This window comes from Athene noctua, chromosome 1, assembly GCF_965140245.1.
Source record: "Athene noctua chromosome 1, bAthNoc1.hap1.1, whole genome shotgun sequence".
NCBI classification, from domain to species: domain Eukaryota; kingdom Metazoa; phylum Chordata; class Aves; order Strigiformes; family Strigidae; genus Athene; species Athene noctua.
In genome coordinates this window covers 155816378-155838794 of record NC_134037.1, presented here as the reverse complement: position 1 = coordinate 155838794, position 22417 = coordinate 155816378, and the positions used below count along the sequence as shown (strand labels likewise).

At 43.2% G+C, this 22417-nt stretch overlaps 2 long non-coding RNA genes across 3 annotated transcripts in view; one reads left to right on the top strand and one right to left on the bottom strand.

Moving 5' to 3' along the window:
* LOC141958991 (uncharacterized) overlaps positions 1–7783 on the top strand; it is a 53125-nt gene extending 45342 nt beyond the window's left edge. Inside the window, exons 2-3 of the long non-coding RNA XR_012633382.1 lie at positions 5510–5651; positions 7679–7783. This is a non-coding gene — a long non-coding RNA (uncharacterized LOC141958991). The remainder of the gene's footprint in view (positions 1–5509; positions 5652–7678) is intronic.
* The window catches only part of LOC141958983 (uncharacterized), an 80816-nt gene that overhangs the window by 10344 nt on the left and 48055 nt on the right, over positions 1–22417 (bottom strand). The window contains exon 4 of one of the 2 annotated variants that reach the window (XR_012633377.1): positions 8744–8879. The exons of the other annotated variant lie outside the window; for it this stretch is intronic. This is a non-coding gene — a long non-coding RNA (uncharacterized LOC141958983). Of the gene's footprint in view, positions 1–8743; positions 8880–22417 lie in introns of those variants that run through there. 2 annotated transcript variants of the gene reach the window in all.

Sequence of the window (22417 nt, the reverse complement as noted above, 5' to 3'; positions counted from 1 at the left end):
GCTTTCTGTAAGTAGTGTGCATGTCACCTTAATAGTGTATCAAATGAAATAAGCCCAATTCCCAGCTCCATGGAGTTAATTGAATTTCATATTTGCAGGATTCCTTTACATTACAATTGATTTTAAGATTTCCCCCTCTTCTTTCTTAAAGTCTTTAATTATTCATGTCTTTCTTCTACATTTTATAGTTAAGACTTTATTATTATTGTTAGTAGTGTTTGGAAATTTTCCAATCCTGGTAGGGTTTTTTTGCATTGCACAGAAAAACATGAACTGTGCACCATTTCCACAAGACATATTCTATCATAATTCATGAACTTTGTGTGCCCTGTAAATAAGGGTGAACTTCACATATACATTTCATGTTAGGGAAACATTGCACACAATCTAATGATCAAGAATAGACTTTTTTTTCAATAGACACTACAGCAGGATGAAAAATCTGAAGGAATATTTCTGAATTAAAAAGACAAACCTGGTGACAATTTTTTTCTGAAGTTTGGGTCCATTTGTCAAACTGTTCACAGGACGGGAAGGGGGATCTCTGAAAAGTTATTAATTTTAGTGTTTTCTAAAGAAGTATTCAGGCTTATTATATTCAAAATCCTTTTACATGCTGAAATTTTAGAAATAGAAAAAATATTCAATAAAACCATTTTTTTCAAGAATTTTAGATTCATCAGACAGCCAAATAATTCATTTTTACTCAACTCCGTCAGGCAGAACATTTAAAAGGCAAATAAATTCCATATACTAAAAGGCTAAAATACAAAGATTTTACTTTAATGTCTATATTTTAGTCAGTATCTAGAGAGAATGTACTAAAGGTGGATATAGATTGTCTGTGGTTCCTGCCAGTGTAGCAATAGAACAAATCTGCCTGTAGACACTGATGTTTTCAAAAGCCTTCTAGGCAGAAAGACTACTCAACCTGCTTTGGCTAGACCATCATCATTTTGTGTTCCCTCCTCTTTAGGAGAAAAAAGTACTTGTAAGCCAGGTCGTGTCTAGAGCAGGAACAAAACAGTTGCCACTCTGTCAAGCCCTCAGAGGGTCACACACACAAAAGCACTTTAATCTTGTTTGCATTTTATGTCATCAAAATGGCTCTAGGGGTGAATAGATTGCACTCTAACTAATCTTAAAAGTCTTTTTTTTTAAAAAAAAAAAAAAAAGAAAAGTAGGGCAAGCCCTGCAAAAATAATCATATTAGAACTGATGAGATTTTTATTTAAAGAGGATCATTTTGTCATTCTGAGCATTTACTCTGCATTTCTTTCATGCTTTCAACTTTTTGCTTATAGCCAAGAGGGTTAAAAACTTTGGGGTTTGTTTGGTTTTTTTTTTTTTCTATTTCTGCTGTTACTTCATGCAATATTTTTACTCTAGAACCTGGGCTTTAAGAAAAATGTTGTGTGTATCAGGGCTCATAATAAATCTGAGAGAATGATTTTTTTTAATTAAGGCTTCATAGAAAGCAATTTTCTTGAAGGCTATAAATAATAGCACACAGTTATATGTGTACATGTGCATGTGTCCATATATGAACAATTAATGTTTGCCTATGTCTATTGAGCATTGTGAGTATGCCTCCTGAAGTAACCAAAATTCTCTCATTCATGGTCTAAAGATTATATTTAGAACTTTTATTCCTGGAATGCAAAGGTTTTTTCAGTCAGATTCATAATTTTTCAGAATTTTATTTTGTCAAATAATTCAATATTCTGTTCATTCACAAAAGGTTTCTTGCACATTTTCCTAGTTTGCTTTAGAGGTCTGAAATATAGGTTGTGTACGCATTGTTTTATTATATCAGTTTCTAGACTCTGTAATCTTTCAATAACCTCTTCAACTGTTATCTATTCTGTTCCTAATTCCTCATTTTACTACCTTGGTAATCTGATTCCTAGTGCAGGCAAATCTCTACCTTCTTCGCTTTTTAAAGTCAATGCAACAATGACTTATTTTTCCTTATCTTTTGTGCATGATTCATCATTTCCTTTTATCTAGACTTTTATGTCCAAAGTTTCTGCTTTGACCATTTGGAAAAAACACTACAGTAGAAATAGTTCAACCTGTTGGTAGTCTTCAACCCTTCCAAAACGTACTACCAGATCTCAAATACAGAGCAGGGAAAATTCTGGCTCACCTATGACCTCCTGAAGTGCCACAAGAAGTAGTGATTTAGTGGAAAGCACTGATTATTCTGAGTTCCAGTTCCTCTTTCTAGGGGCCACTGAGCCAAAAATATATCTTTTGACTGAATATCAGCTTAAAGTACTAATTACCCTGTCCATTAAAGATCCCACAGCATTAGAACAGATTGGTTTGGAATTTGCTTCCTGGTTGCAATCCCATTCCCTTTTTCTAATACACTGTACTGTATTGGGAAAATACTGTAATACAGTTCTTTTTCACAAAAAATCTTCTAGTTCTAACAACACACAAATTAGCCACATTTCAGTAGTGCTCTCTGGCTTGACATAGATGCTGTCGTCCACCCCTCAGCAGGCTTTTTCAGGTCTACATTAAACAGCTCTCTTAGATCTTTACATGTGGCAACTCCTTGCACTCCTCCAGAAACCAACTACAGTTACAGTCACAGTTACAGTGTCAGTGAAGAGAAAAGCAAGCCCAAGAGAAATCTTCCTGAGGCTAGAGTTATCAGCCCCTGGGGCTTGAGCCAGTGACCAATAAATTTGATGGGAATCACTCCACTAATAGCAAGAAGTAATATATAAAACTGTAGAGCTGTGTGAGCTCCACAGAGCTCAAATCTGTGGACATCAGCAGTGCCCATGCTTTTTGGCTTGATGAAGATAGTCCAGGGGCCAGAAGTCACCTGACAGTCATCTGCTCGGAAAATAAATGCTGAAGATCCCCAGAAAGCTGTGATCTCTTGGTCCTATTGCAATTTCTTGAGTACAATTTTGTTTAATGTCTGCTGGTTTTGTGTTGGTCATTGCTAAAGATGTGCACAGTACAGATAAAAACGGTTTTGCAACCTAGTAAACAAGTCGTTTCTGTATTTTGGAATTAACTGATGAAGACCAGAAAAACATCTGGAAATCCTCTGGCCATGATACTTCTCCATGTGCAAGATTTGTAACATTTTCACAGAGTGAGATCAGCTGTGATTTATGAAAAAGAAAAACCTGATTAGATTTTGAGGGATTTTTTTACACTACCATGAAACCTTCTGAATACTGCTAATTAACCTTGGTCTTGTTTTCCCTATCACAGCTTGTTGTCATATCTTTCTTTAACAACAAAAGCCTCAAAACTAAAACTCAAAAACAAAAGTCTTCATTTAAAGATTTTGTGTTTAGTGGTCAGTAGAGCCTTCTTAGGGCTTCACTAGTTTCTTCACAGATCAAATACTACTTGCTTCATCATGTAATGAAGTTTACAGCGGTTTTCTTGAATACATCTCCCTCGGATTAACCAAAGCCACAGAATCTGATAAATATGAAATAACAGTGTGTCTTCTTAAGCTACTTAATGCTACCACTGAACTCCAGTAAAAAATGAGATTCCTTTCAGAAAACTTACCAATGCTTACCCTGATTTTCAAGCCAAAGATCTCAAAGTGTTATTACCTCCTGCATCTGATTAAATTAATCTACAGGTGTTGCTTAATTCTCTTCTACATTAGGTGAGCTTCTGTGATGTGACTTTCAGCTCTGCTGAAATTCTAGTATTCATCTCTCTTCTTCTAACAAGCCATATTTATTTCAACAGAGGTACATCTCTTTACATAATGCGAAATCTGAGGCTAGGATCTCTAGCAATTCATTGTATGGGACCTATTCTACTATTATTCACAAAATCAGAGTTCTATGTGTGTATTTTTTTTAGCATACCCCAGGTTTTGTTCTCACTGTTTTCCTCTGAAATTACTGGTCATGTGGTAAATACGTCTGTGAGATGCTTGGAGCAAAAAGCTTCTCCCAACTATGAACTAGTTTGTGCCTTACTCTGGATGCTGAGGAAGAAATTTCACAGTAAAATCTTTTGCATCATAACAAGCCACCACTGTCTGCTGTTTGCTGTCCTCAAAAGGGCAGGACTTCCAACGTCATTAGATATTCCACACAGGATGTAAACAAATTGAGCTCTTGGCACCAACCTTTTCCCAATTAGTTGATATGCAGAATGAACAGGTATTAAAAGGAGATAGCAATGACTACTGTGACAGTCAAGATGTCCTCATCCATGATCCAACACCTAGCAGAGTCCCCACCAGCAAAGTGTTTTGCTGGTGTGGCACTAGGAGGTAAGGGTGTCATTAGAGGTGGCTTGTTGCTGATGATATGTAAGCTTATAGGAAGACATGGTTGGGTGTCAGCATAATCTTCCCTTATTGAATGTCTCAGGGGGATGAGGGGTGAAGGGCTTAAAGGAAGTAGGAAAACCAAATTACCTCTGCCAATGTTTGAAAACAGCTGGAGAATCAAGTGTGAGAATGTTAAAATTAAGTTTGTGTGTGCGACTTTTATTCACTCATTGTCCATATGTTTCACTGCAGTCTTAAATTACTCAATCAGAACCATTTTCCATAGACAGTTTGCCCTTTAAATTGTGCAGGATGGATCTCCTCTGAGTAAAGAAGTGATATGCAGTTATGTCTACAAAGTGCCAGACTTTCTTTCTGCATCTGTTGAAAAGTATATCACAAACAGAGCAGACTTGAGGAAGGAAAAGGACAATATCCACCACAAGTGTTTCTGCATGATGTTAGGTACGTCACTCAAAGGTGCATTTTACAAGCATTCACCAGTTGAGTTCTTCTCATTTTCCAGTTGGTTGGCTTGCAATTTGGATATTAGCTTTGCAGAAGTGCTGAGCACTCACTGTTGCAACTGGAGTTTGTTGGGTACATACTTTAAATATCGATGTGCACTGAAATAAGTGGGATGCATACCTTAAATATTAATGTACAATGCCATTATGACAACAGTGTGTAGCTTCATTTTTAACCGTGGACCAATTAACCTTCTGAGAGGTCCTACCTCATGATACTGTATGGACATATACACTAAGGGCTTAATAATGCTAAGTTCCTTGAAAAGTCAGGTTGTGTGTCTCAGACCGGGCACAAAAATTAATAGATAATCAATTTCCTTCTCAGTCTCAATTGTCTTATCTGGAAAAAAAGGAGTCTCTTATCTCATATGAGTAGAACTAAAGTTTATTAATGGCAGTGAAACACTCTAATACTCACCAGATATTTTTTTTAAAACAAAAAAGAAGAAAAAAATTATGACGTTCAGATCAGAAAATAAAATTAGTGATGAGAAGGATCTTTTTATTTTCAGTGTTCCTGCCTGACTTGCATTTAGGAGCACACATTGCCCAGAGAAGAAGATTGATGCAGGGATCCTGTGGAAAACAAGGTGTATAATGAATTAAAGAAAACAATAGTGTTTGCAGGTAGGACGCTGTGAGAATGGGTGTTGAAATGGCTCTGTTAGCCTGTTCCTAACCTGAGGCTTTTTGTTCTTTTAAGGCTTTTTCAGGTGCAGATCCACTTCTGGGGAAGATAAAACCATGGAGCAGATTCTGGACTGTTCCCCCTCCATGGGTGCCATCAGCACATAACCCACTGGTACCCTGTGAATGCAGGGTGCTACTCCCCCTTCTTCCTAAAGGTAGGCCTCTCTCTGCTCTGACTGGGCAATTATGAATTTTTTTTCTTTTTTTTTTTTTTACAGCAGAGGCATATGAGAAGCACAACTGAAGCAGTCCTTTCCTCATGAGCACTTCCTCTGCAATTTTTTTGGTCCTTTCTAAAAAAGTTTCCTTTTCTAGGGATGTCTTTCCTGGTATGCCATTTCTGGCATAGGCAGTTCCAGACAGAAGGTAGCTGTTTTATAACTGGCAGCTTAAGTAACTTTTCCACCAATTTTACTATGCCTTCTGGTAGATCTGTCTTCCACAAACGATACTTCTCTCCTTATAGGAGAGCTGGCACTTCTTTATAGTAGTGTTTGATTTTTTTGTGTGATTTCTGCCAACCCAAATTTCACAGTATATAGGAGCAATAAATTCTGCCTTGTAATAGATGGCTGGAATTTGAATAGATGTTTCGATTTTAACCTCTACCCTCATCAACATTAAGAAGTAACTGCTTGCCAATATAAACGACACTGCTGCCACAGCTGTTTTCCTACTCAAATGTGGACTAAAGATGAGTTTCTCAGACAGCATTAAAAGGACAGATGATAGCCTGTTACAGAAACGACTTCATTCCACAACAGCAATGTTCCCTTTTGAGTGACTTGTCCCTAAAGCTGGAGCAATAATTAAGTCACTGTAAAATCCATGTGTAAGATAGTTCTCATAAATATACTGGTATTTGCTTGTATGATCTATTTAGCTTTGCAATCACTGCATCACTGACTAGCATTTGGCCACTGTTGCATCCTACTGATGTTGTATTCAGCTGAAGAGAGATGAAAGTTGAGAGGCATTAAGTGCACCTAAGCTTCCCCTCCCTCTTCATCCCAGTTGTGTTATTTCTACGTTATATCACTCTCTTGGATCAGCGTTTCTGGTAGGAGACAGTGACTTGTATAGGCACAAAGAAGGACCAAATGATTACAACTGCTGCAGCTGGAAATACATGTTTTATTTTAAAAAAGCACATAAAACGCTAAAACCTGTCCTTCCTCTATAATCCATAGCCTGTATTGGCTTTTGTTCCCTTCCTCTGTCCTTACACAGAATCATGAACACACATACACACACACATGTGCATACATGCTTACCAGCATCAAATACTCATTCTGCTCTGCAGAGTGAACTCCTCCTGCACACATTCTCTTTGCTGGTTTTGCTCTAGACTATACGTTTTCCACATATTCACATTCTCCTTCACCTACAGTACCTTTTCAGCCCTGAATCACAATCCTGTGCTGTTCTTCGTGTCAGATTCTGTGCAGCTTGGGGTGGTATTTGGTGCTCTTCTGACCTTTCCCAGGCAGCTTTGGCTGGTTTGATGCCGAGAGGTCCAACTGGGTTGCTACTCAGCTTTTTGCTGGCAATGTTTGGCAGCAAGAGCTGATACTGTTGATATTTATTACAGAACCGATTACCTCTGCTATAAAATCAATAAAAATACGGTGCTATCGATTAAGAGGACAGGCAATAGAGATAGGATAGAGTATCAGTAGTGTATATTAATACATTCCTTATGCTCTTTGCTCATATATTATTTTCAAATATATATCTTCATCTGAGTGATCTCTTTGCTTTATCATAGAAGGTATTGACTTAGATTTTATCCAGCCCCCAATAAAGTTGTTGCAAAACTGTAAAATAAGAAAAGAGTAATGCAATTACACATTGATTTAATCTTGTTCCCAACATGAAAATGCTAAATTCTGAAAAGCAGCTTTCAACTGCAATCTGTGGGATTTATCTCCAAATGTGCAGGGGATACAATTAGGTAAGTACAGTTCATCTCGTCCATTGTGCCATTTAACGCCCAGTAAGTCCTTTTTTCTTCAAGCATAATTCTGCATAGCTGTCACAGCACTATATAACAGAACTGTTCATTCTCTAGCTGAACTTATTTTATATGGGTTTGTTGGCAATCAGGCTTAGCTGTATATGCGTAAGCTCCAAATCACTTGGCATGGTCATCTTAACTGTCACTGCTTCCTCACTTTTTCAGCCAGCAAGAACTGGAAATAAAGGAACATTTCACATAGATCTGCAGCCATCTGTTCACCTGAGTTAGCACTGATGGGCTCCTCCGAGAGCAAACCTCACCTGTCAGAAGATCAGGATGGAAAATAGAAAGGTGAAAACAGAGAGGTACTTTCCTCCTCTGCTCCACAAAGTAATGTTTCCAGAAATACCTTGGCTTGATTTACTGGAAGAGAATGATAAAACATGTTGCAGGTTCTAAGACCTGCAATAGTGAAATATCAATAACCCCACCAGCTGATAAAACTCACTTGTACACAGGCTTTACATCTGTTTAGGTAATGCACCACTTTCTACACTTTAAAGAAAAAAAGAGGAAAAACAAACAAGCAAAATAAAAACTAAATTGCATAGGCTACTTTAAACTGCAGCCCAAAAGATTATCTATTACTGCTGTTTCCTAGTTCTCTGAGAACTATGGCAATAGACAATTGAACACTTCTTTATGTTTTGCTCAATAAATGGAATTGCTGCCAGAGTTTAAGATTTTGTTATGGCCATAAAACTTCTAGTCTCTTGTACTGACTGTGACTTTTTTTCAGGAAAAAAATCTCTAAACCTCAGAAACCAAGCAAAAAAATTTACCCTGCAGGCATTCATACATTTAAACATAGTTATTTCCTGCATTTTAAAGAAATAATTTCTCATCACAATTCATTACCACTCCAAGGATTTAGACAGTTTTCAAAAACATAAATCAAGTGGCTGAATCTGTAAATACAAAGTCATCAAGAACTTGTTACAAATCTTGTCAGATTTATACATGCAAAATCAGACCCTCAGCATTTTGCTGAGAGTTCAAAGCAAAGAACTTGGAGACTAAAAGAGGTTTTGGCTCATTAATTATTGCAGTGTTATCCTGGATTTTACTGAACAGTTGTCTGGGGGTCCAAGCTCTTGTATGCAGAGAGGTCTGGCATTTTAGATACATTGATTCACATTCACATCAGTGGTAGGCATTTGCCATAGGTAGTGAGAGGCTCTCCACAGAACACTCAAGGGAGACAGAGTTCACAAATGGCTTCTTTACCTTCTTGGCTTGTGCATATTTCCAAATATGTGACCCTGGAGGTGATGCATACAAGCAGTCTTCCATTTTAAGGGTGTGCTAGGAAAGTTGATGGTTTGGAGATCCCACAAGGCACTTCACTTACTGCTGAAGTACTCTGTTGAGAGAAGCTTATGACACAGGTGGAAGTACACATCTGATTAAATTACAAGATTTTGGACTAGGTCTTTATATAAAAATATGTTTGTACTATAGAAGATGGATTACTTCTTCTGTATTCCTTAAGAAACTATAGGTGAACAACATAATTTTTATTCATTTATCAGTTAATTTAAATTAGAGGTTCATTAAGCTGGCTACTCTGTGAGATTTTCAGAGTGCACGGTTAGGTGGATTTACTGGGAGAAAGAGAATACCATCAATAAACACAAGCAGAGAATGTCCTTTGTATTTGTAAATTCTCTTGTTTACGTTGTTGAGATGTAGCAACGCAGACCCTTTAAGAACTAGCGTAATAAAGATGTGAAGTAATAGCAATAACCTCTAGGACAGTGTGTGAATGTACAGAAAATCACCTATTCAAAACACTGGTGGGCAGCCAACTGCTGTGAGATCTGTTTGGCTGCCACGTGCCCATCCAAGGCAACTGCCCTAGAGATAGTGATGAGAATATGGGAGGGAATATTCCATCACTTTATCACCTACCGTGACTGTGTCACCTACTGCCACAAAGGAAAGACGAAGGACCCAGCATGTAGTTTTTCCTCCAAAATCAGTATACACAAAATCTAGCTCAGTTAGTCATATTCTCATGAGTCTCCCTTTCACTGAGCTGACCTTTCAAACTCCTGCATGCATGAGATCAATCACTTTGATTTTGGAACACACTTCTCCACCCATCCATCCTCCCTGGAGAGACAGTACAGAATAATTGGAGAGGATTAATCCAAACAAGCCAAACAGATGTTGAAGAAAGATTTACTCCCACTCAGTCATCTTCTGACTGAAACTTATCTTGTCCTTATCACAGATGGCCCTTTCCGTTTGTCAAGCATGCTCATTTACTGTATAATATGTACTGTTTAGCTAGTACTGGATACTTTTCCTCCACATTTTAGTGAGAGGCTTAGAAAAAGACTCAAACAATCTTGGTCCATGCAGAATAATTTTTAAATCATGACAAAGAAAGTACAAGGAAAATTTAGTTTTACCAATAGACTACATTTGCAACTTAAATGATGGCTTTACCAAAGGCTTTAATGATGGTGTTGACATGATAGTGATGGTATCCTTGAAGCTAAACTTGTATTTTAAGCTTGTCCAATTTTATGTAGGTCGTGTTCCCATTGTGTAGGGATTTTGTAATAATAATTAAAAGGCATATTTGTCAGAAAGAGATAATAACAGTAGATGGGCAGCTTACACCAGTAAAACACCTTGCCCATGTTGATTTCCATGAGTATAAACTTCAAAGTTCAATGAACTTCAAAGTACAATGAACATCAGCAGATCCAGTCTCTCACTCTTTACATGGAAGACAGGAGAGGGAAGGGGAAGGGAGTGAGGAAAGAAAAGCTCTGCGGAAAAGTATCTGCCAGATCCATTTATCTCATAGCTTCAGAGGGTCAGTAGATGATAAAGCAGGAATACAGACCACATGGGACCAACAAATAGAGAAGACTTGAAAGATTTTCTTGGGAAGGGCCAGAAAAATCTCCCACAAGGAAGCTACAGATCTTCAGGTTTAAAGTGTGCATAAAGCAGCAGTTATGCAGCGGGAAATGGCCAGCTTTGTGGACTTGCTTGGGAAAAGCAGCAGTCTAGAGGCAGGCAGCACCTGGGAGCCATGTTTCTGTGCTGGGCAGGAGCGAAGCAGCACAGCATCAGAGTGCCAGTCCACACGTATCCATGGGTGATGGATAGGCCCATTAGATTTTTAGCTTTGATGCTGAGAAGTCAGAGTGCTGCATTGTTTTGTGATGTGACACTGGTCCACTAGGATCTGTGCTGTGTCAGTGAGCTAATTTGATATTCACTATCTAACATTTGCCTGATACTGCTTAACAGTCAGTGCTTTCTGGTATCAGTTTAAAATGTTGGGCTTGAGATTAAAATCATAAATTCCCCTCACTCTTATGTCCAGAAAATTTTCTGCTGCCAAAAATCCATGAATAATTGTATTTAGGCAGTTTCATAGCACTGTTGTGAGCAGAAAAGGTTATTTGCAGTGAAAAACCTAATTTCCTCTATGAAGCCAGTTTTACTACCAAAAATTGAACAACGTCCATCTATTCTTTGCTGAGGGAAGGAATGCACTTTAAAAAATTATATTAATTTTAAATAACTTACTTTCATAAGTCATGGAAATACAAGGGATTCTGCCATCTTCACCACTGTTATATATATATATATATATATATGAAATAATTTAACTTTCTTTCTGAGGTTGATAAAAAGTTAAATAGATGAAACAAAGCAGGTCACTAGCTGGCTACTTTCTCATTTAATTTGGTATCCTGCTGCAAAATTTAAATCTCCATTGGAAATGCAACAAACCTCGAAGATTTTCAGAGCTAAGAATTTGGTTTTCACCCCTTTTAAATTAATAAATAAAAATTTAAAGGAGCTCTCATTAGGTTTTTTGTGTAGATCAAATCTGAGTCAAATTTGCTACAGTATTAAAATGCAAATACAAAATTTGGAAGCGTTATAAACAACTGCTTTGCTTTGGATGACTCAGAAACATATTACCCCAAATGATCTTCCCAGCTGAGAGGAGCATGAGCAATTTCAGACCTGCATGTAGGACCTATGCAGTCCACTCTTATTTTGCATTTCAACACACAGAACAGCTGTGTTACAGTAATACTAAAAATCTGGCCAAAGAAGTCAACATTTCTTCCTTCATGACCTAATCCACAGTAGGTGCTGAGTTCTGGTAGTACTCATGGACTTCAACAGAGAAATAGTAGTCAGAGAATCACTTCATAAAAATTTGTTTTCTGGTTATAAGCATATAATATTGCATGATGCCATGTGAAGGTGTTGGGGATTTTGAAGCAGTGCAATGCTCTCAGCAAGGGTAGCTAGACCAGGACAAGTGCTGAACTTCTTTCTGCACCTGAGAAAACCAATTTGGGGTTAATTCAAGTTTTATCATGACTCACTAAATCCTGCCATGTAGGTGTATCTATTACTTCTTAACTGTTCCAGTGTCTTCCAAAAATTACAGATAGCAGGTCTGCAAATACCACAGGTAAAATCAGAACTCATTAAGTCCCTTATTAAATATTTTTCACATAAATTCATGTGCTATCTGCCCCAGTCTTGCTGAAATATCAAGGCACAAACTAAAAATTAAGAACTGCATGTTTTTCATTAGATAATCTATATGCTTAATTTACTCTCATTTTTCTAAGTTTTCAAATTATTTGATACCAGTTATTGATCTACTGTTGTCTTACCATAACTTAGTGATATATTTAAAACTAGGTTAAGTCGTTGATGTAAATAACCTTTGCTTCCAGATGCTACAGAGTCAGATAAAGACCTGAAGACCCATGAATGTACAAACCTAGAAAGTGTCTGCACTATTACATACTTTACCCAGCTTGCACACAGCATGTTGGAACATGCTGGTTGTGGTTTGATTTTTAATGGAAATCACGTCCATGACCTGATGGGCTTAGTAGATCAATAAAAATATAGAACTGATGCAACCAGAGGTCACTGAACTGGAATTTGGGGGACAGAACTGTGGTATATGGGGAGGGATTGTAAGAAATACATAAAACGTTTGCATAAATTTAGCCTCAGAAATGAATAGTGAAGTAGCTTTGTTGGCAGCATGTACATTCAGCAGCAGCATGGAGCTCAATGCATATTGCATAAGTCCATCATGGAGGCCAAATACTCTGACGGGTTAGACTGCACCAAGCTATGTGTTTCTACATGCTGCTGGCACCTGAGATCAGTTTCATGGTGCCAGACAAAGAAGCTGTCCACATTTGGGAGTAGCATCAGCCTGGCCACTGCTTCAAGCATGCAGTTTCTGGCCATCTGCTGTGGGCCAAGGAGTGGTGCAAAAGAGATTTCTGGAGTGCAGTGATATTTTTATGTGATTCATTAATGGTCTTTGATTCCTGTCTACTTTCTCAAGAGAGGGTATATTTTCTTTTCCCCTGTACCTAGTAAACTGGTTGTGGCTTTTACCCTTTGCAAGTGGTGATGTTGCCACTCTGAACAGCAGTTTCTACACTTGCAAGAGTCATGGGCACTGCTGATCATCTCTCTGAGAAAGGCTAGCAAGAGAGAAAGTATGGATGGGGGATTAGTTTCAACTTCTTTATCTTCCATGTGCTCATCAAAATCAAAAGCTTTGCTGGTGTGTTGGTTTAGGCCCTGCCGGGGCCGGAGACCACGTTGCCGTTGCCCCTCCCCCACCCTCAGCCGGTCAGGCTGGCAGTGAGGCACAAACTCCGGGTTAAAATAAGAAGACGTTTAATACAACAGTGTGATAAACATTCTGAACAACAACAGTAGCAATGATAACAGCAACAAACGCAATAACAGTAATCAAGACAAAAGATATACAGAGAAATACCGCAAATGGCTACAGAACAAGCCCGCCGTGAGCTCACCACACCAAAGCCACAAAGGAAAAAGTTCCTGCGCTCGGACCTGACGTCAGCATGGTATGAACAACCCGGCTGGAGATCCCTTCCCCCTCTCTCTCTGCTGGGGAAACTTAACCCTATCCTAGCTGAACCAGGACATAATCCACCCCTTTATTCAATACCATCTGCGTCATGTCCAGCTGCCATTTAACAGTTAGCAATAACAAAATAACAATTAACAAAGGCACAGCACAATTCACGGCATGTTCTCACCCAGAATCAAGTCCCCCTGTGGTACACATCGGACCTCTCCATTGTCCTGCATCACCCACCAGGTACACCCAAGTCCTTGGGCAAAAGCAATCCCGTGGATGGGTTTGCCTTTACGTTTGCCTGGCGCAGGACTACACCAGATCGTTTTTCCCAATATATTCCTCATGCGCACCACAGGGACTTTATCCCCATCTACAGCACGTGGAGGTTTTGACGGAGCCGGGCCAGCTCGACTGGCAGATCCTCTTGTGTTGACTAGCCAGGTGGCCTTTGCTAGGTGCATGTCCCAGTCTTTGAAGGTCCCACCTCCCAGTGCTTTCAGTGTGGTTTTTAACAGTCCATTGTAGCGCTCGATCTTCCCAGAGGCTGGTGCGTGGTAGGGGATATGGTAGACCCACTCGATGCCGTGTTCTTCTGCCCAGGCACTTATGAGGTTGTTTCGGAAGTGGGTCCCATTGTCTGACTCAATTCTCTCTGGGGTGCCGTGTCGCCATAGGACTTGGGTCTCAAGGCCCAGGATGGTGTTTCGGGCGGTGGCGTGGGGCGCTGGGTAAGTTTCCAGCCACCCAGTGGTTACTTCCACCATTGTGAGCACGTGGCGCTTCCTGTGGTGGGTCTGTGGCAGTGATGTAGTCGATCTGCCAGGCCTCTCCATATCTGTATTTCAGCCATCGCTCTCCATTTCGCTGGGGTTTCACCCACTTGGCATGTTTGATTGCAGCACACGTCTCACATCCGTGGATGATCTCTGCAATGGTGTCAATAGTAAGGTCCACCCCTCGATCTCGAGCCCACCTGTATGTTGCATCCCTACCTTGGTGGCCCGAGGTCTCATGGGCCCACCGGGCTATGAACAGTTCACCTTTGCGCTGCCAGTCCAAGTCCACCTGAGCCACTCTGATCTTAGCAGCTTGGTCTGCCTGCTGGTTGTGTCGATGTTCATCAGTGGCCCGACTCTTGGGTACATGGGCATCCACATGGCGCACCTTCACAACGAGGTTTTCCACACGGGCTGCAATGTCCTGCCATACTTCAGCAGCCCAGACGGTTTTACCCTTACGTTGCCAGTTGTTCTGCTTCTATTGCTGCAGCCATTTCCACAGGGTATTCGCCACTGCCCACAAGTCGGTGTAGAGGTAGAGCCTTGGCCACTTTTCCCGCTCAGCAATATCCAAAGCAAGCTGGATAGCTTTCAACTCTGCAAACTGGCTGGATTCACCCTGTCCCTCAGCAGCTTCAGTGACCCGTCGTGTGGGACTCCACACAGCAGCCTTCCACCGTCGATGTTTTCCCACAATACGACAAGACCCATCAGTGAGTGAACAGGGCATATCGCTTCTCCTCATCCAGCAGCTCGTTATATGGTGGGGCCTCCTTAGCACGTGTCACCTCCTGTTCTGGTGACATCCTGGAATCTTTGCTCTCTGGCCAGTTCGTGATCACCTCTAGTATCCCTGGGCGGCTGGGGTTCCCTATTCCAACCCCTTGTGTTATCAACGCAGCCCATTTACTCCACATGGCATCAGTTGCATGATGCATGGAGGAGGCCTTTCCTTTGAACATCCACCCCAGCACCGGCAGTCGGGGTGCCAGGAGGAGCTGTGTTTCAGTGCCGACCACTTCTGAGGCAGCCCGAACTCCTTCGTACGCTGCCAGTATCTCCTTCTCAGTTGGTGTACAATTAGCTGCAGAGCCTTTGTATCCCCGGCTCCAAAAGCCTAGAGGTCGGCCTCGGGTTTCCCCAGGTGCTCTCTGCCAGAGGCTCCAGGTAGGGCCATTCTCCCCGGCTGCGGTGTAGAGCGTGTTCTTAACCTCCTGCCCTTCCCGGACTGGCCTGAGGGCTACTGCCTGGGCAATCTCCCGCTGAATTTGTTCAAAGGATTGTTGTTGCACAGGGCCCCATTCAAAATCGTTCTTCTTACGGGTTACGTGGTAGAGAGGGCTCACAATCAGGCTGTAGTTCAGGATGGGCATCCTCCAAAACCCCACAGCGCCCAGGAAAGACTGAGTCTCCTTTTTAGAGGTTGGTGGGGCCATGGCTGTTATCTTGTTTATCACCTCCATTGGGATGTGGTGACGCCCATCTTGCCATTTTACTTCTAGGAATTGAATTTCCCTTGCAGGCCCCTTGACTTTCTTTTGCTTAATGGCAAAGCCGGCCTCCAGGAGGATTTCAATTATCTTCTTCCCTTTCTCAAAGACCTCCTCGGCTGTGTTCCCCCATACAATGATGTCATCAATGTACTGCAGGTGTTCTGGGGCCCCACCTTTCTCCAGTGCAGTATGGACCAGTCCATGGCAAATGGTGGAGCTGTGGTTCCACCCCTGGGGCAATCGATTCCAGGCGTACTGGATGCCTCTCCAAGTGAACGTAAACTGTGGCCTGCACTCTGGCGCTATCGGAATGGAGAAGAACGCGTTAGCAATGTCAATCGTGGCTTACCACTTGGCTGCCTTCGACTCCAGTTCATACTGGAGCTCGAGCATGTCCGGCACTGCAGCACTCATTGCTGGCGTAACTTCATTCAGGCCACGGTAGTCCACAGTTAGCCTCCATTCGCCATTAGGCTTTCTCACTGGCCATACAGGGCTGTTGAAGGGTGAGTGAGTTTTGCTGATCACCTTCTGGCTTTCTAGTTGACGGATCAGCTGATGGATGGGGACCAGGGAATCTCGGTTGGTGCGGTACTGCCGCCGGTGCACCGTCCTGGTAGCAATCGGCACTCGCTGCTCCTCAACCTTAAGCCGCCCCACCACTGAGGGATCCTCTGAGAGGCCGGGTAAGGTGGACAACTGTTCAACCTCCTCCAGGGCAGCTACACCAAAAGCCCACCGGTACCCTTTTGGGTCTTGGAAGTCCCCTCTCCTGAGATAGTCTATGCCCAGGATGCACGGGGCATCTGGGCCAGTCACAATGGGGTGCTGATGCCAGTCCTTCCCAGTCAGGCTCACTTCAGCTTCCAGTAGGGTCAGCTGTTGGGATCCCCCTGTCACTCCGGAGATGCAGATGGATTCAACCCCACTGTAGCTCGATGGCATCAGGGTGCACTGTGCGCCAGTGTCCACCAAAGCCTTATACTCTTGTGGGTCTGACGTGCCAGGCCATCGGATCCACACTGTCCAGTAAATCTGATTATCCCTTTCCTCCACCTGGCTGGAGGCAGGGCCCCTCTAATCCTGCTCGTCATCACTCACTTCCTGTAAGAATGATTCACTGGTCCCCTCAAGAGGGTCAGATATAACATTCACCATTCTATTCTGCCTGGGGGATTTCTGACTGGACACTGGAGCTGCGCTTTTCTTGGAGGACTCCCCTTTTGTGATGGTCTTCCCTTTCAGCTGCTCTACTCGTGCAGCTAGGGCGGCAGTGGGCTGTCCATCCCACCTCCTCATGTTTTCTCCATGGTCGCGGAGGAAAAACCACGGGGTGCCTCGTGGTGTGTGCCTTCTGCTGCCTTTCTCTTGGGTGGGGAAAAGTTTACTTCTAATGGCTGAGACATCAGCCTGTGCAGGTGGAATGTAGGACATGTCCTCTTCCACTTTCTGGACCCTCTGAGACAGTTCCTCCACAGCTGAAACCAGGGAACGTTGAAATGAAGGGAGATTTCCCTCATATTGCTGGAGCTTGCCAACCACTCCATCCACCGTTAGAGTGTGGGTGTCTGTCCACCAGGACACTATTGCCAATGCTTTCGAGTGTGCTTCTGGTGCACTCTTCGGGAACTTTCGCCACATCAGTTGTGTGCAAGGGTCCTGATCTGGGTCCATGGGTGACTGCTCATTATTCAGATCACCATAGATCATCTCAAACACAGCCAGTTCCCTGAGGTTCTGGATGCCTTTCCCAATGTTGGTCCATTTGCTTAGCTGACATAGGATATCATCCTTGTAGGGGTGCCTCTCCCTTACACTGAGCAGGAGTCGCTTCCAAAGGCTGAGGGTTTGAGTCTGTTTCCCTATTTCCCTATCAATGCCAGCATCCTTGGCCAAAGATCCCAGCTGCTTGGCCTCTCTCCCCTCCATTCCAAAAGCACTGGCTCCATTGTCCCAGCATCGGAGCAGCCAGGTGCAAATCTGCTCGCCTCCCAGGCGGCCGAAATCTCTCCGCATATCTCGCAGCTCAGCTGGGGATAGAGATCAGACAATCACCACTGGCCCTTCCTCCTGTTCCCGTGATGGGCCTGCATCATCCCCATCCCCCACCTTGCAAACTGACTTTCTGGTATATTTTGTTTTCTGTATCGGGGCGGCTGACACCAGCACTGGCTGGCTCTCTGGCTCAGTCGCTGTGCTGGTGGAGATGACTGAAACTGGTTCTGCCTGTTGCCCCGGCCCAGATACTGTACCAGTAACTTCAGTCTCAGATCCTGCAGCCTTTTCTCCCCCTTGAGGGCAATGGGTGGTGTTAAAGAGGACACGGTAGGCATGGGCAAGTCCCCAACACATTGCGGCGATTTGTGTCTCCTGGGTTTTGCCAGCTTGGTAACACACCCTTTCCAAGCACTCCATCAGCTTATCGGGGCTCTGCATTTGTTCGGGAGTGAAACTCCAAAGCATTGGAGGTGCCCACCGACTCAGGCCTTTGCCCATCTTTTCCCACACCCCTTGCCACTCACTATTATCTGACCTCGGGGCAGGTTTCCGGGCACTGCTATTGTTAGAGAAGTGCCGCATGGCCAAAACCAAAATCAGGCAGACATTCTGAAGACATTGTGCCACAATCACACTGGCCTGCATGCTACAAGAATAATCGAAACTCTCCAAAACTGGGAGGATCTCTTCCCCTGGCTCACCCATAGAGGGGGTGAGACCCCTAACAAAAACCCAGGCAGCAAACAGGTACCAGTCCGCCCCCACCAACAGCGATACAAAGGCATTATAAGCAGTCTGTAGCCCGTATAACAAAACAATCCCCTTTATACATTTTCCACTGATAACAAACACCAGCACTGGGAACACACAGTGGATATAAGGAATTATCCAGCCCCACCACGCAAACAAGTGGGCCAGCATTGCAAACATTTTCTTATTACACAGTACAAATACAAACAGAAAAATTACACCCAACAGATTGCTCTAACACACTCTGGCCAGGGTCTGTCCCTTTTTTAATTCTTATTTCAACCCAATTCGTGCCCCACGTTAGTGCGCCAAAAAGGCTGTGCTGGTTTAAGCCCTGCCGGGACCGGAGAGCACGTTGCCGTTGCCCCTCCCCGACGCTCAGCTGGTCAGGCTGGAAGTGAGGCACAAACCCTGGGTTAAAATAAGAAGAAATTTAATACAACAGTGTGATAAACAATCTGAACAACAGTAGCAATGATAACAACAATAGACAGCAATAACAGCAAGCAAGACAAAATATATACAGAGAAATACCGCAAATGGTTACGGAACAAGCCTGCCGTGAGCTCACCACGACCAAAACCACAAAGGAAAATGTTCCCGTGCTCGGACCTGGGACCTGACGTCAGCATGGTATGAATAATCCGGCTGGAGAACCCTTCCCCCTCTCTCTCTGCTGGGGAAACTTAACCCTATCCTAGCTGATCCAGGACAGTTGGGTAAAAAACTGTCTGGATGGCCGGGCCCAAGGAGTTGTGGTGAACGGAGTTAAATCCAGTTGGTTGCCGGTCACGAGTGGTGTCCCCCAGGGCTCGGTTTTGGGGCCACTCCTGTTTAACATCTTTATTGATGATCTAGACAAGGGGATAGAGTGCACCCTCAGTCAGTTTGCAGATGACATCCAGTTGGGTGGGAGTGTTGATCTGCTCGAGGGTAGGGAGGCTCTGCAGAGAGACCTGGACAGGCTGGAGCCATGGGCTGAGGCCACCTGGAGGAGTTTCACTAAGGGCAAATGCCGGGGGCTGCCCTTGGGCCACAACAACCCCCAGCAGCGCTACAGGCTTGGGGAGGAGTGGCTGCAGAGCTGCCAGTCAGAGAGGGACCTGGGGGTGTTGATTGACAGCCGGCTGAAGAGGAGCCAGCAGTGTGCCCAGGTGGCCAAGAAGGCCAATGGCATCCTGGCTTGTGTCAGCAATAGCGTGGCCAGCAGGGACAGGGAAGGGATCTGACCCCTGGACTCGGCACTGGTGAGGCCGCACCTCGATTCCTGCGTTCAGTTTTGGGCCCCTCACTACAAAAAGGACATTGAATGACTCGAGCATGTCCAGAGAAGGGAAACGGAGCTGGTGCAGGGTCTGGAGCACAGGTCGTACGAGGAGCGGCTGAGGGAACTGGGGGTGTTTAGTCTGGAGAAGAAGAGGCCGTGGGGAACCCTCATTGCCCTCTACAGCTCCCTGAAAGGAGGTTGCAGAGAGCTGGGCATGAGCCTCCTTAATGAAGTAACACGCAATAGGACAAGAGGGAATGGCCTCAAGTTGCACCAGGGAAGGTTTATACTGGATATTAGGAAGCATTTCTTTCCAGAAGGGGTTGTTAGGTGTTGGAATGGGATGCCCAGGGAGGTGGTGGAGTCCCCATCCCTGGAGGTGTTTAAAGAGTTGGGTTGACAAAGCACTGAGGGATATCGTGTAGTTGGGAACTGTTAATGTTGGGTTGATGGTTGGACTGGATGATCTTCAAGGTCTTTTCCAACCTAGACGATTCTGTGATTCTGTGTGATCTGTGAGTGCAGATGGCACATAATGAAAACAACCATACGCTATTACTAAAAGTGAACATTTCCACCCTAGAGGTAGGACACTAGGCCAATTAAGTTTAACTTTGTCTCTTTAATGATTGTTTCCTCTCCTAAGACACTCCAGTGTGTTTTACACTGGCTACATGTTATCCATGCAAAACATTTACATTGCCTCAGATCATCCCCATATATTAGGATTGCATATAATCTTGCCAGAAAATCTTTATTGCTTTCTTCACCAGAGTTATGAAATTAGTAGGGAAGGCAAAGACTGTGGCTTTTTAGGCTGAAGAGAAGCATTTAATCGGTGTGTCAGGAAATCCTGTTCTCAGAATTATTTTAATTGGTTTAGACATGAAGAGAATCACTGAAGGGCTATAAACAAAGGAGTGTATATGAGAAACCATTGTGCTGGATGCAAAGTAGATAGTGAAGGGCTTTTCCTCCTTGTACAACTCCAGGGTTCAACTCCAGAGCCATTATTTAATTTCTAGGAAACTGCTAATTAATGGACTTCAGGAAGGGTACTGTCCTGGTTCAGCTAGGATAGGGTTAAGTTTCCCCATCAATGGGGAGGGAGCTCCAGCCGAGTTATTCAATACCACACTGACATTAGGTCTGGGTGCTCAAGCACGGGAAGAGCAGTCTCAGCTTTTGTTCGTCGTCACTCCCCCTCTCTGCTGTATCCTTGTGGTATATCTCTATATATCTCTTGTCCTGTTCATTGTTATTACTGTTTATTGTTGTTATTACTATTGTTGTTTTTTGGTTTATTATTTGTTACACTGTTGTATTAAATTTTCCCTTATCCCAACCCCGGGGTCTGTATCTCACTCCCTGCCCTGTCAGGTCTGAGGGTGGGGGAGAGACAATGGCAACATGGTCTCAGGTCCTGGCAGGGCCTAAACCACCACAAGTACTAAATTAAGGGCTGTAGAACTACGAAAAAGTGAGAAGGAACTCACCAGGCCAAGGCTCTAGCTCACAAAAGCCTGTAACAAGGTGCCTAAATCCTCCAATTCTTATTGGCTTCAATTTAAACACATGCTTAATGGAGTTTCATTGCTAAGGCTCTTTTCTATCTCTGTCTTCTAAGTCTCATGGTCTTTTACGTGCTGCACAGTGGAGGGGAGCAAAAGGGCACTCTCACAGACCGGCTCATGAGACAACAGGGGAGCTGAGGTGGGAGCTAATGCCAAATGGTTTTCCCTGCTCTTCAAATCTGGCAGTTCCTTTATAACAGTAGACTGTGACAGGCATGGAGAAACGTGGCCAGCTGGAGGGGAGCAAAACTGGCAAGCGGGGTGGCATTTTCTCATGCTGAAAATATATTGGAACTTAATGTTGTTTTTCAGAGCCAGGAAAATGCCGACACAGGAGGAGGCTGGCTAAAGAGCAATTATAAAAGCACGGTGAGGCATGGGTGGTCAGAGTTGCCTTTTTCAAATCGTGAGCTTGTTGCAGTGGGAACCACTTCTTGTATGGGGCCAAACACAACGCCATTCTTAAAAGCAACATCTATTGGGAGTGAAGTTTAAAGTCCCTTCAGGTGAGGTGTGCTGTAAAACAGTTGGCAACCTCAGCAGCTTCATGTGAGATAAGCACTCAGCATTTATTTTCTTATCCAGCCTCTTTCACAGGGGTGTGGAGGGTTGTTTTGAGCCTGCTGTGAATTGCATCCTTGTGATTGAGCTACTTTTGGTTGGATGGAGAGCTGCTCCATGGAGTCCAAGTTTTTGGGATAAGGTAGGCACACTAAACTGTTCGCTGGTAAAGTGGAGAAGCAACCCAAAAATGTCAAACGCCTTTCATTTTTTGATAACATCCTTGTGCCGCCTGATGACCACAATACATCCTGACTATTTCTGTGTGTTTCCTAAAGGACCAATACCCACCAGAGACTAACATTTGAGGTAAACTAAATAGTTTCCTGAGTGCCACATGTCTGGAGCTCTAGATGAGATAATGGATGTCAGTCTAAATCATTAGGCACAGCAGCTTTGTATTATCTCCTAGCATCCTAATGTAGCTTAAGTACTTGGGAAGCTTGTTAGTGGTGTAGTGAATGTTAGTGTAATCAAATTTAACATTCAGCTTTAGGTGACAATGTTACTGTGGGCTTAGTAAAGACCTTCTGTGACAATTTGAATACTCTGAGTTGCTTAT